Source organism: Chrysemys picta, chromosome 7, assembly GCF_011386835.1.
Source record: "Chrysemys picta bellii isolate R12L10 chromosome 7, ASM1138683v2, whole genome shotgun sequence".
In the NCBI taxonomy this organism is placed as follows: Eukaryota; Metazoa; Chordata; order Testudines; family Emydidae; genus Chrysemys; species Chrysemys picta.
Window position 1 is genome coordinate 118,007,904 of NC_088797.1, and position 17,857 is coordinate 118,025,760.

Genomic DNA, 17,857 nt, shown 5'->3' on the forward strand with positions numbered 1-17,857 from the left:
CCTCTTCAGTCTGGAATGAGGCTAAGTAAATGTTTGCATGATGACTGAAGCAACATAATTATACAAAATGCAACCAACAAAGGAAATAATAGCTGTTGTAGGTTTGGGGGGAGAGGGAAATCAAAGGAGCCTCAAGGTTAAATGAGCAATGGGACAGGGTACAAAAAAAGACGTAAACAAGAGAAATCTTTCAGCATAGTAATTTTGGGAGTAATGGTAGGATGAGTCATATTACACAGGTGTACAGAAAGCACTTTGCTGCATTATTCCATCTCAAGTTCTTCCTCCCATATTTCTTTGTCAAGAGGTCTTTGACTGAAGACACGATTGTCTTCTGAAGAAAGGATAAAATGCCATGTGAATAGCTTAAGTGATCGACTGTAACTTCTTTGATGCCGTAAGAAAAAGCAATGCTAATGGATTTGTACACTAAATAATACAGGGGAACAATCAGGACTGGCATGAGTATGACAGCAGGATGTTTGAGCCTCCATAATTCAGGTTGATTTTCCTGGAGTTACTTGCATCTATAAATCTCCCCATGGCCTGATACTAGAGATGGCAAAATGGTTGGGATAAAATAAAAAGAAAGGCTTCAGGATTTCCCTTACAGAAAGGAGAGGTGGCCAAGCTATTCATTGTGAACAATTTATAGCCGAATGTAGCCCTTTTTCTGATTGAGAATTGTCCACAAATACATTGCGGTTTTTTTATTAATTTGTCTGTTATTCCAAGCTACTTGATGAAAAGTTTTTACCAACACATCTGAGCTACAGTTTGCTCACAAAAAATTTGTAGTGGGTGCTCAGTCAATTATGTGGTACAAAGAATGTGCTAGTCCACCTTTCTGATTGATATCTAAGTCACATGGTATTGATTCTGACTCACGATTGGATGATTTAACCTTTTATAAACCACTTCTGTAACCATGTGAAATGAATTTTGTTTATGTACTACACACATTTAGTTTCTTCTTTAAGGGCCCCATCTTGCAAGGAGCTGAGAAATTCAATGGAAGTTAAGGACTAGGACAAGAAAGTAAACAGTTTTCTCATCTTGCAAGAATTGTTGAGATTTTGAAATTTTTTCCCCTCCTGATTCAGGATGAAAACATTTGTTTTAAATAGTTTTTAATCATTTCATTTAGATATTTACATAGTGCTGGAACTAGGGGTGCTGGGGGTGCAGTAGCACCCCCTGGATTGAAGTGTTTTACATTATATACAGGGTTTACAGTTTTGTTCAATCGCTTTCAGCACCTCCACTATAAAAATTGTTTCAGCACCTATGGACAATTATCTTGTTTTCTTTTTCTTCTGGTCCTTGTTTTAGTATACATTAAATTAAATTTCTAAATGAAAAATCAATCTGAGTTGGGAAAATTTGTTGGAACCAACCCATCACCACAAACAGTTTTGGTTTCAATGAATTGGTATTTTTCAGTGAAAAAAAAATTTTTGTCAAAAAAATCCTCACCAGCACCTTTCAGGTTCAGACTTTAAATCAATCTAAGTTAAAGAGACCAAAAATTCACTGCTCATGAGTATTTGATTGAACTCATCTTTGGCCTTATAGATATGTGCATATAAAGAAAACTAAAGGTGTACATGCCCAATTGAAACCTGCTTTCTATTGCAGTGAACTGTTTATGAACAGGGTTTAAAAAAAAATACTCTGCAACCCACCCCCTCTCTATAACCTATGACTCTTGCCCCTTTCTCTGCTGCTATCCACTCTCCTTACAACCTTTCCCACCTCTCCTCCTCCCTTCATTTTTTTAACCCTGTACTTTCCAGTGTGGCTATCTCCTCATTGCCTGGTCAGCAGCAATGGCAGCATTGATGAGCAGAGGAGAGACAGTCTTCCTGCTCTCAGTTCCCGTACCAGGCACCACAGTGGTCCTCTGGCCACTGAAAGGTACAATTGTTTGAAAAGTCCTACTCAGGCCCAGCAGCCCTGGGATGGTGCATGCTCAGTTGCACTATAGGTATGTTGTCAAGTATCAGGGGGTAGCCGTGTTAGTCTGTATCTACAAAAACAACAAAGAGTCTGGTGGCACCTTAAAGACTAACAGATTTATTTGGGCATAAGCTTTCGTGAGTAAAAACCTCACTGCATCCGAAGAAGTGAGGTTTTTACTCACGAAAGCTTATGCCCAAATAAATCTGTTAGTCTTTAAGGTGCCACCAGACTATAGGTATGTTGCACATAGTAACTGTGATGGGACAGAGCTCACTCAATGCATATGGAATCTTTGCAGAATTTAACTGCCAAATTCTAACGGGTCTGTGTGAATTGAGATTTTTCGGAGACTTATAATTTGGCCATATTTGGGTAAATATTCATGGGGACAGCAAAAGACACATCCCAAGTCCCAGGGCAACTCCCTCCCCAATGGCAAGTTTCAGTTCTCTGCTCCAAAGTATGAAGGTATTAGAGCTTCTCAATGGAATGATTGTAAAGGAAATTTGGAGCCTTGTTCTTGGAAATGGGTCAGCCATGTTAGCTGAAATTTAAACCACACCACCACAACAGACCCCCAGCATGGAAAATTTCAGCCTGAACATGTTGTGGAAGCAGAGAAAGAACTGACAGGAAGGGGATGCGTTTTTCTCCGACAATCTGAATGGTTAAAGAGTTGTAAAGTTATAAGCAAGGTCTTATAATGGGAAGTGGCAAGCAACCTTGCTACCAATGCTGCCTACAATAAACCAATATTACAGTATTCTACTATGATTTTAATAGTCCAAAACACTGCATTTTACAATAAATGCTACTCAGTGTTCTGTGCAATTGCAATAGAAAAGTGTAGTATTTAGGAAGAGGTACAAAAATGGGAGACAAAATAGAACCATCAGGTCAACTACAGCTTGATCCACAGCCCATTGAAGCCAATGGAAAGACCCCCCCATTGACTCCTGGTGTGTAGTGAATGTTGAATACTTTGAATATTTGCCAATGACAAAGTAACCAGAGATCACCTTTATACAAGGAAAAATGTAAGTCTTTTTAAAAGTGAACATGCACTGAATTCATGCACGATGCAGAAATGAACCTGGTGAAAATAATGCCATGGACAGCATGTGCTTGCCTGTAGTTTATTCTCCTTGTGATGGGGGAAACTGAAAAGCATCAGCATTCCCTTTTATTTTATTTTTGTGCCCAATGCGATGCTGCACTTGAACAACAATTAAACAAAACTGCACTCACCTGACCAGGAAATCAGCCACTCCATCAGAACAAAAGAGGACTGGCCAATTAAAAACAATCCAGAAAGGAAGAATTGTCAAAACAGGGAAGGGAAAAAATGATTAAGAGATGAACTAATCCAAACAGCAAGGCCTTGCACTAAGTCTTGAAGACAGCTGTAGAGGGGTGGATGAACTCATGAGGGGAATTCCATAGCTCCACAATCCACACAGGGTTGAACCTGAACCCTTTCCTTCATGCATTTGGAGCCACGGAACAGAAATACAGGAGAACTCAACTGATCCCATTTGCCTTGCTGGGATCTAAAACAAACATTGGTTCTTCAGGTACCTCAAGCCTAGAACATGTTCTGGTTTTTGCTAATTTTGTGTCTCAGATTTCACATCTTTCATGCTCACTGCATTTTTTCACACTTCTTGAGCAACCCCCCTTTCTCCCTGCTTTGTCTGGCTCAGTAAGACCACCTTTCTGTTTGAGGAAGAATGGAGGTGGCTCACTTGCACCACTCCATGGTCAGACAGAAAGGAGGTCACTGGAGACTCTCATGAGGCATTCCCTTCCCTTCAGGAGTATGATGGGGTATGCAAACCCCACACTAGACAACAGGGAGCTAAGAAGTTGCCCTGGGATCAAGCTGTTCTGCCTCACCACACCTGCACGACATGCACAGGCTGGAGGAGGAGCTGAAAAGGGAACCAGAGCAGCTCACTTGTTGGCAGACTGGGGAGGAGCACAGACCTTCAGCTCATGGGGAAAGGGCTGACTGAAGGCAGGAGCTTCCTAAGTGACTTCTGCCGGGTGGCCCCTTCTGAGGGAAGGGTGGGCCAGATTCAGACATACCTTGAGAGAGAATCATTCCCTGCTATTTCATATTAACAGTTTAGTTGCATTCATTCATTTAGCTTTTTGTTCACGGACTACCCCAGAAGGAGAGAAAATGTGAAGTGCAGGGCCGGCTTTACGAAGTGCGGGGCCCGATTCAAACAGTTTCGATGGGGCCCCGACAGGGATGACTTAAAAAAAAAAAAAAAAAAAAAAACACGTAAAAAAAACACGTGGGGCTTGTACTCACCAGGCCGCGCTCCTAGTCTTTGGCGGCAGGTCCTTCACTCGCTCCGGGTCTTTGGCGGCACTGAAGGACCCGCCGCCAAAGTGCCACCAAAGACCTGGAGCGAGTGAAGGACCCGCTGCCAAAGACCTGGAGCGCTGCCGGGTGAGTAAAAATTAAAAAGGTGCCTCTAGCCAGGGAAGGGATTCTCTGCCACTTGCCCCCCACTCTGGGCGGCCCTGCCACTGGATGCGGGGCCCTCTTAAGCGCGGGGCCCGATTCGGGGGAATTGGTGGAATTGGCCTAAAGCCGGCCCTGGTGAAGTGACCTGGCCAGCGGGCAAAGTCAGAGGACGAGGCAGATCACTGCAGAGGCAGAGCAACGATCGGCAGGAGGTACCCAATGGGAAGATACCTGCTATACCACATGCAACCACAAGGAGTGCTAGTGGCACAAGGGGCTGATTCTCAGTAGTACAATCAACACTTGCCATCCTAGGAACCAGTGACCGAATTCAAATCCTGAATTCAGGTTCCCAGCACATCGGGCTTTTTAAAACATTTGCGTATATTAGAGTTCAGACATAAAGAATTTATCCAACTCCCTTTGGTCTTTTGGCTAGGATCAGTCTTCTAATCTGGACTCCACCTGCCACCTGAGACCTGATGTCGTGGAATGGAAGCAGATCATTACAGTTGATGTGACGATCCCCTTCAAGAACCAGATCCCTGCCTTTGTTGAGGAATGGGAATGGAAATTGGAGAAATATTCCCCCCCGGCTGATGCCTTGAGAGTATGGGGATACTCCACTACCATTCACATGCTGATCATTGGAGCACTGGGCACCTAGGACCCGATGAATGAGACCGTAGCATGTTCAGACACTACACCAAGCTGATGTGGCAGTTGATGGTTTCCGATACCATCCATTGGTCGAGGGATACTTATATTGAACATAGTACTGGATACCATCGATATAAAGATAATATGATCCAGATCACTAACTGAAGTGATAAGGCTGATGGCTTCTTTGAACTTATTAAACTAATGGATGAACTTTTTAAATGTTATTTACTTGGCCATTAACTTCCGCTTGTCTTCTCTACCGCAGCCAATTGTCGGGGTGGGGGAGGAGGTTGGTTGGTTGGTTGATTTTGCTATTCATGGCTATAATGTCATTTCTGACACACATGCCCTGACATGGCTGGGGTATTTATAATGTGTATGCAAAATTTGTGTGTCTTATAATTTTAAATATTTTCTAATAAAAGTTTTAAACTGTTTAAAATCTGAGGCATCCTCTATCAGGATACTATATCCTGCACTGGCAAGGGGGATGTATTCTATTATCTGACAGATATTTTCCACGTTTAACTCTTCTAATCCTATGATTTGATTGCCCTGCAGGTATGCCACTGACTTACCTGAAGAAGCACAATGAGCTGCAGGATGCCGTCATGCTGTCAAGATGCTTCATGAGTTACCAGCAGCAGAAGACATTCCGCAAATGACACCACTCCATGCTGCTAACTTTGTGGTGTTGTTTCCTGGGGCAACGTCAGCCTGTTGAGGAAGGATAAAGTCAATACAAGAGGTGGCAGGGGAGATGAGGCTGTACATTAAAGACTCCATTACCGTTATTGAAGTGCAAGATCATGACTGCATATGGATCAATATACTAATTAGCAAAGTTTGGCAGTGGTGCCACCAAATCAAGTTAGAGAACAGAATGAGTTACTCCTTAAGCACCTGTCTGTATTGAGTGGAAAGAAAATTTGTTTTGTTTTGGGAGCTTCAATTTGGGACATATATGCAGGAGGAGGTCTCATGCAGCAAGTAGTAAACATCATTGGCGTTTCTAAAAAGTATAGATGATTTTTTTCTAACACAAAAGGTATTGCACCCAACCTGAAGTAACTCCACTTTGCACATCATAATGATGAACAAAGGTGAATTCATCCCTGGACTGTAAATTGGTGGTTGCCTAAAGGACTGACCTGGTTACATTCAAAGAGGACAGTTCCACCCAGGTATATATATATGTTCATGGTGCTTCCAAAGGAATAATTCCCAAAGTGGAGGAAAATTATAATTGAAATTGATTGAAGGGGGGAAATTAGACAGAAAAACATGAATGAAAACTGGGAGTTCTTTAAGAAGAGTTTATTATAAGGGCAAAAAGTCATGCTTCCACAATCAAGGAAGAGAACAACTTTGGCCTGTCCTGGTTCAGTGGCAAAATGAGGGCAGCAATTAGAAATAAAAAAGCAACATATCACAAATGGGGGAAAAAGGGAAAATAGATAGAAATAAACATAACTTAGAAGTTTAAAGAATTGATAAGGAAAACTAACAAAGGAACAAGCCTTACAGAGAGAGCGTTAAAGTGCTCAGTCAGTTTAGTTTATGTGGGGGAAATACCAGATACTAAAGGGCTCTTTAATGTAGTGGAGAAAGCCACACAAGAACCAATGGCTGGAAGCTGAAGCCAGAAAAATTCAAATTAAAAATAGTGCGCACATTTTTAACAGTGAGGATGATAAACCATTGGAACAAACTACCAATGGACGTGGTGGATTCTTCATCTCTGGATGCCTTCAGATCAAGGCCAGATGCCTTTTTGGATAAGATGCTTTAACCAAACATAAGTTACTGGGCTCAATACAGGGGTAATTGGGTGAAATTTAATATCCTGTGATATACTAGAGGTCAGAGTAGATGATTTCTTCTGGTCTTAAATGCTATGAATCCCAAATGCAGTTTGGAGGCATGTGACAGGTTATACCTCAAGAGGCACCCCTTCAGAATGCCCCCCAATATCCTTTCTTGAACATAGTCATCACTGTAGAGCCAGTCTGGACTGTGGGGAGTGGTCTGCCAGTTGTCTTAGAGAGGCGGCCCCTCACCCCTCAGGCACATAGCAGTCCAAGACGAAAAAGGCAAACAAAATAACCCTGCAGCCCAAAAAACAGTCCAGGCTCACCCATCCACTTCCCTAATTAATTATCTTTATTCTTTAAAGTTTGCCCCTTTGAAATCAAGGACCCTAGTTGCATCCCTATTTTTGTTTATCCTTCCATTTCATTTAAACTGAATTACCCCATAATCACTCGAACAAAGGTTGTCGTCTACAACCAGGTGGGGGAGGTCCAGGTTGGATATTAGGAAACACTATTTCACTAGGAGGGTGGTGAAGCACTGGAATGCGTTACCTAGGGAGGTGGTGGAGTCTCCTTCCTTGGAGGTTTTTAAGGCCCGGCTTGACAAAGCCCTGGCTGGGATGATTTAGTTGGGAATTGGTCCTGCTTTGAGCAGGGGGTTGGACTAGATGACCTCTTGAGGTCCGTTCCAACCTTGATAGTCTATGATTCTATGATTCTGTGGTCCTGAGCTCCTCAGGGGGAGCTGTGAGCAGTTGTCATCTCTGAAAATCCCTTAGTATTCTGAAGTGCCTAAATATGGATTTAGATGCCTAACCTGAGGTGCCTAAAGCATGAATATTTTGGGTGGAATTTTCAAACACAACTGAGTGATTTAGGAACACATGTGCTACTGACTTTCAGTAGGAGTTGTGCTCCTAAGTCCATTTAATGCTTTTGAACAGCCCACCCTTTGGCCTTGACTTTCTTCACCTCAGTTTCCCCAGCAGCAGTACAGGGATAATGATACCTACTTAATAGGGTTGTTAAAAGGATTAAATATAGCATGAAAAGCACCATGTAAGCGATCATTTATTTATTATTTTCTTTGATTAGCAATCACTACTTGTGATATAATTACCCGGCCAGTTCAATGACCAGAAATTGAGGCTCTTGCAGGAACCCCATTAGCATGGATTCCTAACTGACTTTTATATCCTACAGGGGAAAAAAAATAATGACACTTTGTCCAGGGCTCACAGAGACTGTCTGAAAATGGAATTACCATATCTCATCTTATTCTCCGAATCATGTAAAGAAGAGCAGCAACTCCAAAAAATGTAAATAGCAAAAGTGTGAAGCAAGGAACTTCATCTGAGTATTTATTCTCCACATCTTCTAATCCCCTTGTTGCTGCCTCCTGTCTGCCTCCAAACTCTAATCCCTGTTACAGGTTGGGGTTTTTTTTTTTTTTATTGTTTTCTCTCTAGGGTAACTGGCTAGGCCTACAAAGCTGCCCATAGCACTCATAGTTATGCTCATGCAGTAAGGATTGCATCTCATCTTACTCTCCAGCCTCCCTTGCTTTCACCTATTCCTGTGAGTTTGGAGTGATTCCCTCCCTCCCTTTTTTTGGAGAAAGCCTAGCTTGCCAAGCAGTTCTTCACCCCTACCCCAAGCTGGCAGACTCCAGCCTTGAGTCACACACAGAAATACTATTCAAAAGAGGAAAGTTTATAATCTCAAATAACAATGCCAACCGCTGTATCAGCAACCAGCTCTGCTTCTTACACAGAAAGGAAAACAAAAAACAACAGCCTCATAGTCTTATGGTACTGTTACTGAGCTGTGATCTAAGGAGTACCAGGGGTTTAAGTGGACTGAGCAATGGGATAGGCGTAAATAGATCTGGGTTTCATTCCTTGACTCTGAAGTCAGTCTCTGTGTGACCTTGTTTGTGCAAGTGATTTTAAGCCACCCACCCACCCCCACATGCCTCCGTTTCCTATTTGTTAAACAGTGTGATTGATAATCAAGGTCACTCCACACCTTTGTGGAGTTCTCAGAGATAAACCGCAAAGAAGAGCTATGTGCAATAACAGCAAAGTATTAAAATCACCGTGTAGTGGATTACGGCCTCACTAAAAATAACCTATGCTGTGGGCTTCATTTCGTGTGATTCTTTTACATATAAGAAAGAGTCTTCAAATATAACCCTGTCTGAAGGTATTTAGGCCATTCTAGTACCATGTTGGGTTTTTTTATTGAAATCATGACCACACATCTTATAAAAATCAGACTAAGAAGTCACATTTACAAGATACATTCACTTAGCACATTAACCTTGGCCTTCTAGTTTTTCTTTAATAACACCCCAGCTTCGCATTTGTCATATAGAGCTTAAATAAAAATATTCAAAACATCAAACAACAAAGCACAGAGACTCTACGAACTGTTGATTATGATAAAATAACAAACATATAGCAAAATACTCAGGATTGCATTGGACTTTATGAAAGAATTCACAGCTCTCTTCCAGTGACCCTGAAACCGTCGCTCATTCTAGTATTTTTAACAACCTTCTTAAAGAGACATCTATTTTGTTTTTAGATACATATTTTAAGTTTAATCAAAAACTTCTTTTATTTTTAACAAAACCTAACATGACTATCTATATCATTGTTTTAATTTTATTTTAAAATATATATATAAATATAAATAATTTTGTGTCTGTATATATACATTATAGTATTAAATAAACAAAACCTGCTTTTGCGGATATTTAAAAAATCCAGTGCAAAAATTCCTGTGAATAGTTATATTAGGTTTTGTTAAAAACTTTAAAGAAACTTCAATGATAAAACATGAATTATGTATCTAAACAAAATTTTTATTAAGGCTGTTAAAAATAATAAAATCATCAGAGTTCTGTGCCAGGTGTTAGTAGAAAAGCATATACACCTCTACCCCGATATAACACGAATTCGGATATAACGCGATAAAGCAGCGCTCCAGGGGGGCGGGGCTGCGCGCTCTGGCGGATCAAAGCAAGTTTGATATAACGCGGTTTCACCTATAACGCGGTAAGATTTTTTGGCTCCCGAGGACAGCGTTATATCAGGGTAGAGGTGTATCTATACTTGTATCTTATTGAACCATTCCCATGAATCCCAATATAATGGTATTGGGTGATTACATGGGAACCAGAGGAAGAAACTGACCCGTCTTATGTCATTGAGCTGAGTGAATTGCAGCAAGTGAAGAGCATAAATACGGGGAAGTAAATGCAATGGATAAAACATGCAGGTTTTGTTGTCTACGATTATATTAGTAATCAAGGTAAGGAAAATGGGATTTTAAATAGAAGGGAGGTTGAGAATTCATCCTACACTAGCACAAGCACCAATAGAGCAGCAGAGGAGAGACACTTACTTCGTGCCTTTCCTATTCAGAGGCTGCTGGGGGCAGGTGTGGCCCCATGCATGTGTTAGGGCTGCAGGCAGTCCACATAGGCCATTATAGGGTCACAGAGTCCACACCAGCCATGGCCTCCTTCCACCTCTGTCCCACTCTGCCCCAGCCTGTCTCAGAATACCCCCAGTACCTTTGTGCCAGGCACAGGGGCCCATTGTGCCAAGGGGTATTCCACAATCAAGGTGGCAGGCTTGACAGCCTTGCTGGCACAAAGTAGCTTTAAGGCAATACTGAACAGGGCCCAGAAATTGTATCCAGTGGTCAGTGTGAACCAACACCCCTGACCTTTGCTGAGGAGGTTCATAATCTGAGGTCCAGAGGCACATTTCACAGATGCCGCCATCTCTGTAGTGGGGTAAACCAAACCCCCAGATCCAACCATCCACAAAGATTTGGGCTCGGACCCCCACCCCCTTCTATTCATATCTTGCCACTTACCCTCGAACAGTTTTCACTGTGCTGTTACACCTGTTACGGGCAGGAAGAGTTAAATCAGAGTATCCCCCCCCCCCCCCCTTACTACTTCCTATTACTGCTTAAATTACTGTAGCTATGTACATCTGGTTCAGTTCATTGCAAATGACTCAGGTTCTCAGTTTTCCCCTCCCTCAGGGACAACTCCGCTGAGTCTCACTGCGGAGAATGACCCTTATGCCAGCAGGATAGAGCCCTAGGAAGTCCCAACAGCCTTATCCTGAGTGAGAATACCCAGCTGGGTTTTAAACTCATTGCATCAGAGAGCAGTAGGTCAGTGCATTAATCAGGAACTCTTAAATCCTTAGAGATACCTTGTTGGGAACGGCTACAGAATTCTGGCTAGTCTTAAATATAATTTAAAAGACTTTAGGGTTATTGGCTTTTTTTAGGCTCTTTCCTTTCCTTCAGCTCTAGACCTGTTTGCTTGTAACAGATACATATCATTCTACTTTGTCTCAGATAAAGTTTTGACTAGCCAAGTTCTTCTCCCCCCCCCCCATTATTTCATTTTACATTTTTAATGCTACGTTGTAAAACATCTTTCCTCTCCAATAGTAATAAACTCCCTTTTTTTCCTCCTCCCCTCTTCAAATTGCTTTTATAACCCATTCAGCATTTTCTGGGACATAATTAAAACATCAAACAGTTTTCCTGCTGGTTATGCTAAAATCTGAATACTTGAGTCTGCTGGTATTATTGAAAATTAAAATGTACCATGCTTGAGTGTATTTTGGATGCCCTTAAATAACTATCAAAATGGTTTCATTCTGCGTTATATAAAGACTAGCACCATAATGCTAACATACCTGCCTTAAATAATGTCTCTAATAGGTAGCATGAGGATTCTTGTAAAAAATATAAAATATGTATTTTTGTTCACTATTTTCCTAGGCTAATGTGGCTAATTTTCCCATACCACTTTATCCCCAAGGAAAAATATAGAAGGAAAGTCCATTACCAATACATGAAGTTCAGTAGTTCTCTCTCTTTAGATGTAATTGCTATCAAGGAGGCTGGCAGCAGGGTAATTTTAGTTCAAATGAGTACATAGCCTGAAAAAGGATAAATCAACCTTTGTAGGTCTGAAATTAGATCCCAGTGTGGGATTGTTCTAGCTAAATGTACATCAAGGTCATAAAATATGTTTGCCAGAATGAAAAGCCTATAATATCCAAAAGGCTGGTGAGGGGAAGAGTGATAGCAGGGGGCTGGAAGTGGAAATTTTTTGTGCTTTGCTAGAACATTTCCTCCCAATTTTCTAATTATGGCCTCAAATCTCACTTTTGTAGCTAGGCACCTAGGGTTTGGTGCTGCTCCCATTCAGGTCAATGGAAAAATGCCCATTGACTTGGGTGGTGCAAGATCCAACCCAGAGAGCCAGATTCTCCTGCCCCTACACTGGATTATAACATATTTCTAAATTAGTCCCATTCAGATCAATAAAACTTCTTAAGGAGAAAGGGTAGGAAAATTGGCTTCTGGTTAGTATGGGGGAAAGAGATTATAAATGAGATAGGCAGGTAGGCAAGCAGATAGACAGATAGCTAGACAGACAGATCAGACAAGGATAATTACACCTCTTTATCAGTTTAAAACATCATGAAAAGATCCCGGAAATTCAATGAATTTTAAGCAATGTTGCTACTTCTTCCTGAAATGCCGCTTTTCAGGGAATGTCTTGGATCATGTTGAAATCTTCCCTTGTTAATTTCTTCTAAAGGTTCAGGTTTTGGCCACTAAGAAATGACACCGGTGCATTAGTGTGAAGCTCTAAGCGACTCCAACGTCCCACTGTATTCCCGACCTCAGGAGTGCATAAATATAAGAAAATGAGTTGCAGATATTGTCACTTTTTCAATATGGCTGGTGGAGAATGCAAGTCCCAGCATGCACTGCTTCACCTTGAACTTAGTGGCCACTTGGCGCATGCTCAAACTCGTAGTCCCTGTAGTTCACACCACTATATTAAAGATGGGGCGGATGCTGGATCTATTGTAGATGACCATTTCTTAATATTTGTGCTCCAATAGGGCCTAGAAGCCATAATCAGGATCGTTGTACTAGGTACTGTACAAACGCCTAGGAAAATCCTGTCCCCAACATCTTACAATCAATATAAGGCAATACATGATACTGTAAACTCTATGGACTGTATCTGAATCACCCATGCTCAAGAAGGTATATCTAACTACTGAGCTATGTACTTACATACCCACTCTTGCTATAATGTCAGATATTTTAGGCCATGTCTACACCTGCTCTTATGTCAGCAAAACTTTTGTCGCTCGGGAGTGTGAAAGAAACATGCTCTCCCACCGACATAGTTACCACTGCTCATGGAGCTGGTTTTATGATGTCTTCCGTCAGCATAATGTGGCTACACAAGCGATCATAAGCTTGTAAGTGTAGACATGGCCTTAGTCCTCTTTTTCCCCCAGTGTGAAGTGCTTGGGCAAGTTATTTATGGATGATTGGCTCTGGGGAAAGTAATATCTCTAAGGACTGAGGCCCAGATCCGCCTTGAAATCAATGGGAGTTAGGTACCTACATGCATTTAGGCATCTAGGTCTCAGGGCCTAAAGATGCACATGGGCATCCAGTGTGACATTCAAAAGCACCTAAGCAGAAGATGTGCTCTCATTGGCATTGGGCACCTAACCCTCTTAGGCCCTTTTGAAAATCCCACTATCTCCATTTTAGGTGCCTAAATACCTTTGTAAAACTGGCCCTTAATTCAGGAAAGCAGCCCTGTTCAGGACAGCATGCTAGCATGTGCTTAAGTCATATTAAAGTCAGTGGATTTAAGCTTATGCTTAAGCAAATGCTAAAATGTTGTCCTGATTGATTTAAGGGCCTGCTTAAGTTCTGAGTCAAACAGGGGTCTTAATCCAAAGCCCACTGAAGTCAGTGCAATGTCTGCCATGATTTCAGGGTGTGCAGTGTTGTTGTAGCCATGTCAGTCCCAGGATATTAGAGAGACAACGTGGGAGAGGCAATATCTTTTATTGGCCCAACTTCTGTTGGTTGGATCAGACACTAAATTCTCCTTCTAGTCCCAAGGCTTCACTTCTTGATTCCTGCCGTCCTGTCCTCGCCTCCTACCCTCCATCATGTAAGAACAAACTGCTCAACCAAAGCTTAGAGAGCTGCTGCACAATGGGTCCTGTGTGGCACGTCTGCTCTCGGCCCTCGGCTCTCATTGCTTTCCAAATTATTACTAGCGTAATGGTTAAAATAAAATAATAAGAAGAATTGCAAAAGCTTGCTGAACATATTTCTTAAGCCAAAGAGTTCTGTCTCACTACTGTGTGGTGAAGTAAAAACATATCCGAGAATAGTCCCTGGAGTCTCAAATAGTTCTCTCATCACACAGGGTTCAAAGACAATGTGAGTTGTGTAGCATAACTAAAAGTGTCTGCATCAAGCATTGCCTTTATTATGTTATTTTGTTTCTGACTTGCCTTCACCTGGACTAGCTGAAGACATTGTTTGAGGCTAAGAAGAAAAATATGAATAAAATTGGGCCTCAAGATCAAAAATCGTTCTTATTTCCATAGTCGTCAGTAGCCAATATCCCATGTGAATCTGATCGTTTCTGAAGCGGCACTGCGATGGTGGGTGTATTAGGTAGGGCTCCTTTTTTAATTTTATTTTTCTCTGAGTTGGTTCCTCTTGATTTTTGAAGATGCTGAAAGCTTTTTGATGTAGCAAAACCAATCGTAAAAAGGAAAACACAAATTTAAATGTAAGATAAAAGTGGCTTTGCCTACATGCAGAACAAGAAATCTATTGAACAAAACAAATTACTTACCACCCCCACCATGGTCCTCTGCCTTGAAGTAACGGGATGGTTCACAATGAGGAGGTGATGGGGTAATGTCACTGAATACTGTGATTAGAAATGCTGCAAAAGAAAAAATAATATGAAGAGGGAACTACAAAGAGGGCAGGGGAAGGCTCACTGTTCCCCTTGTATTGGGAGTGACTTTCAGTATTCCCCCAAAAGTTTCCACTTCAAACACTCCACGAGGCCAAAGCATTCGCCCTCTGTGTGCCAGTCCAAGGCAAGGTAGTGGGGAGTTGGGTTTAACCACTGAATACTTTTTTATTCAGATTACTTTGTTCTCCATTTGGATGTGCTTTCTTTGGAATTCACTGCGACGGTAATGAGGTGTGAATTTTCCTGGTGTGGAGAGCAAAGCGATTCCTTGTATTTGAGTTTGTTTTTTCTCTCTCTATGTTACAGCTTTCTTTTAACATTTTTGGGTCATAAATTATGCCTGTTAAAGATGGGGAGAGGCCAAAGGGATGGGGTTAGGGGGTGTTTACAAAATTCCTTTAAACCCTTAAATAGAAAAAATTTAAAAGGAATTCCTAGACATTTTGGAAAACACTTAAAAGACTGTTTAGAACCCCACCCTCCATTCCTCCCAAAAAGATAACGGCATAGAACCAAATCTATTTCCCCTGATTTCCCAGGGTGGTATACACTGGACATGTCACTCATTCTCAGGGACTGAATTTCCCAGGGGGCTTCAGATACTCAAAGTATACTGGCCTGTCTGGTAAAGGGTCTATTTTCTTTGGCTGGGCCATGGAACCAGTGAATATATCCAGGGCTTATCTTCTCAGCCATCAGGTCTAGAAACTCATTCTATGTCGCAATGGAAAGCTTTCAATTCTATTTTCTTAATGCTGTAAAGCAGTGTTTTCCCGATTGGGTGTTTTATGATCAAGTTATTCAAATAACACCCTTAATGTTTGTCCATACACAAAATTTGCACTATACCAGTGTAATTACAATGATAAAATCCCTCCCTAAGGCAGACACAATTATTTTGGTAGAAAGGTGCTTTATGCCACTATGGCTATTCCGATATGGCCGGAGGTCTCAAACTGGGGTCGTCTCCCCTCAGGGGGTCATAAGATTATTACTTGGGGGGTCACAAGCTATCAGCCACCACCTCAAATCCCGCTTCGCCTCCAGCATTCATAATAGTGGTAAATATGAAAAAAAAATGTTTTTAATTTATAAGGGAGCTCGCACTAATAGGCTTGCTGTGGGAAAGCCATCACCAACATAAAAGTTTGAGAATCACTGCTATATGGGAAGGGGAATAAACTATACCATGATGGGGCACCTTTAGACCATATAACTGTGTTCACACTAGGGGCTGTAGTGGAATAACTACCTTAATTAAAAATAATCCCACCTCACATGATATTGTTATACTGGTACAAAAACTGTATGTAGACCAGGCCTATATGTCTACAGTGTCCTATGCTTCCACAATTTCACCCTGGCCTGGGGCCCAGTCATTCCACCTCCGTTCATTATCTTCCACTCATCTCCCCTTGCTGAGCCGCACTACTTCCCAAACCCATTTTTCCTTTACAGGGGGTGGGACCACAAGACATGTTGACGTCATTTCCATTCTGCAGGCTTCAAAAAGGAATGGCTTAGGGGCTATTCGACAATGTTTGTGACCATTTTCAGTTTTCAAAAATGTTTTGCTTTTCCTGTCCCCTTTCTTCTCCTTCTCCCCTGGCTTTTTATTTATTTTCTATTTTGTCACTGAAAACGGATGGGGAGATAGGAAAAATTATAAAAACAAAAATGGCTAATTTGACTTCAACAAAATGGACATTTTTGAAAGAAAAACACTTGAATTAATTTTTTTTTTTAAAAAAGGCCATTTTTGATTGTAAAAATTATTTTGAAAAATGTCAACCATCTCTACTCTAAGCTTCCACGCTACTTTCTCCTCCTGCAGCACCCTTTAAACTGGCAGGCTACTTTCCTCTCTGTAGGATCTCTCCTAATGTTCCTTATCATAGGAAATAAGTTGGTCACACATCAGAGGTTACCTGCCTTAATCCTTCATCTGCATCAGGTTTCAGTCATTTGTGAGGACAAGCTACTGATATGGGGAGTGATCCAAAGTCCTTCCATTGACTACAATGGTCTTTGGATCAGGCCCTATGGCCCAGATCCTCAAAATGTGTTTAGATGCCTAACTCCCATTGATTTCAATGGCACCTAAATACCTTTGAGGATCTAGGCCTATCTGACTAGATGGACTGTTGCTCTGTTCTGACTGCAATTCTTATGCTCCTGCCTCCTTACATTCAGTGATTTACATGCAGAGTGTATCATAAGTATTCTCTTCAGCTCTTTACATAAACAGATCATTCTGAAGTGTGTGGAGAAAACCGTCAATCTGAAATTGATGATACTTCCGAGGTTGTCAGTGAGCTTTATGGAAAATCCTTTTCAGCTCATTCAGCAGAAGACTAGGTACCCATGACACAAGCATGTCTCACTGGCTGACTGCAGAGCATGAAGTAGGGGTTGTGAAGTGCAAAGCCTGGTTTGAAGAGAATCAATTTGCTCAAGGGTCCTTTCGTTACTTGTCGCAACTGGCTTATGAAGTCCTGCTGCTTCCTCTACCAGTGGCATTCAACCTTGAAGAGCTGGAGAACCATTTTCCTCACTCAGAGGGGCTGCAGAGAATCACAAAATAATCACATGCAAACGTGACAAAGCAAAGGCAAGATCTCCATCCAGGCCGCCCATTCATTTTACTGGATATAATCTCTGTCCCCCTCTCCTCCTTCCGACACAATTTTGAATGCTGAGTGGGAGATGGTCCATCACCTACTTTCCCTTGCTGTTGAAAGAGGGAATTATTTCTCCCCTCTTTCTCTTCTGGCTGCTGGGCCTAAGGGAGAGGGGTTGTTTCCCTTGTATGTCTCTTCCTCCCCATTCTCCCTGACCCCTTCGTGACTGCTTCAGAGGAGGGAGAGGGATACCAGGTGGCTCACTCTTTTATGGCAGCAATGAGACACCTCTTGTGGTCAGGGCACTGCTCATTCTGCCTGAGGCCAAGCAGAGTGAGAGGACCTCAGATGACACATAACCTCAGAGCTGTGTGCAGACCCCAAAGCATCCACACCATGCTCCAAAGGTATCATTTGGCCCTCATTTTTTAATAGACTTAAAACTTCG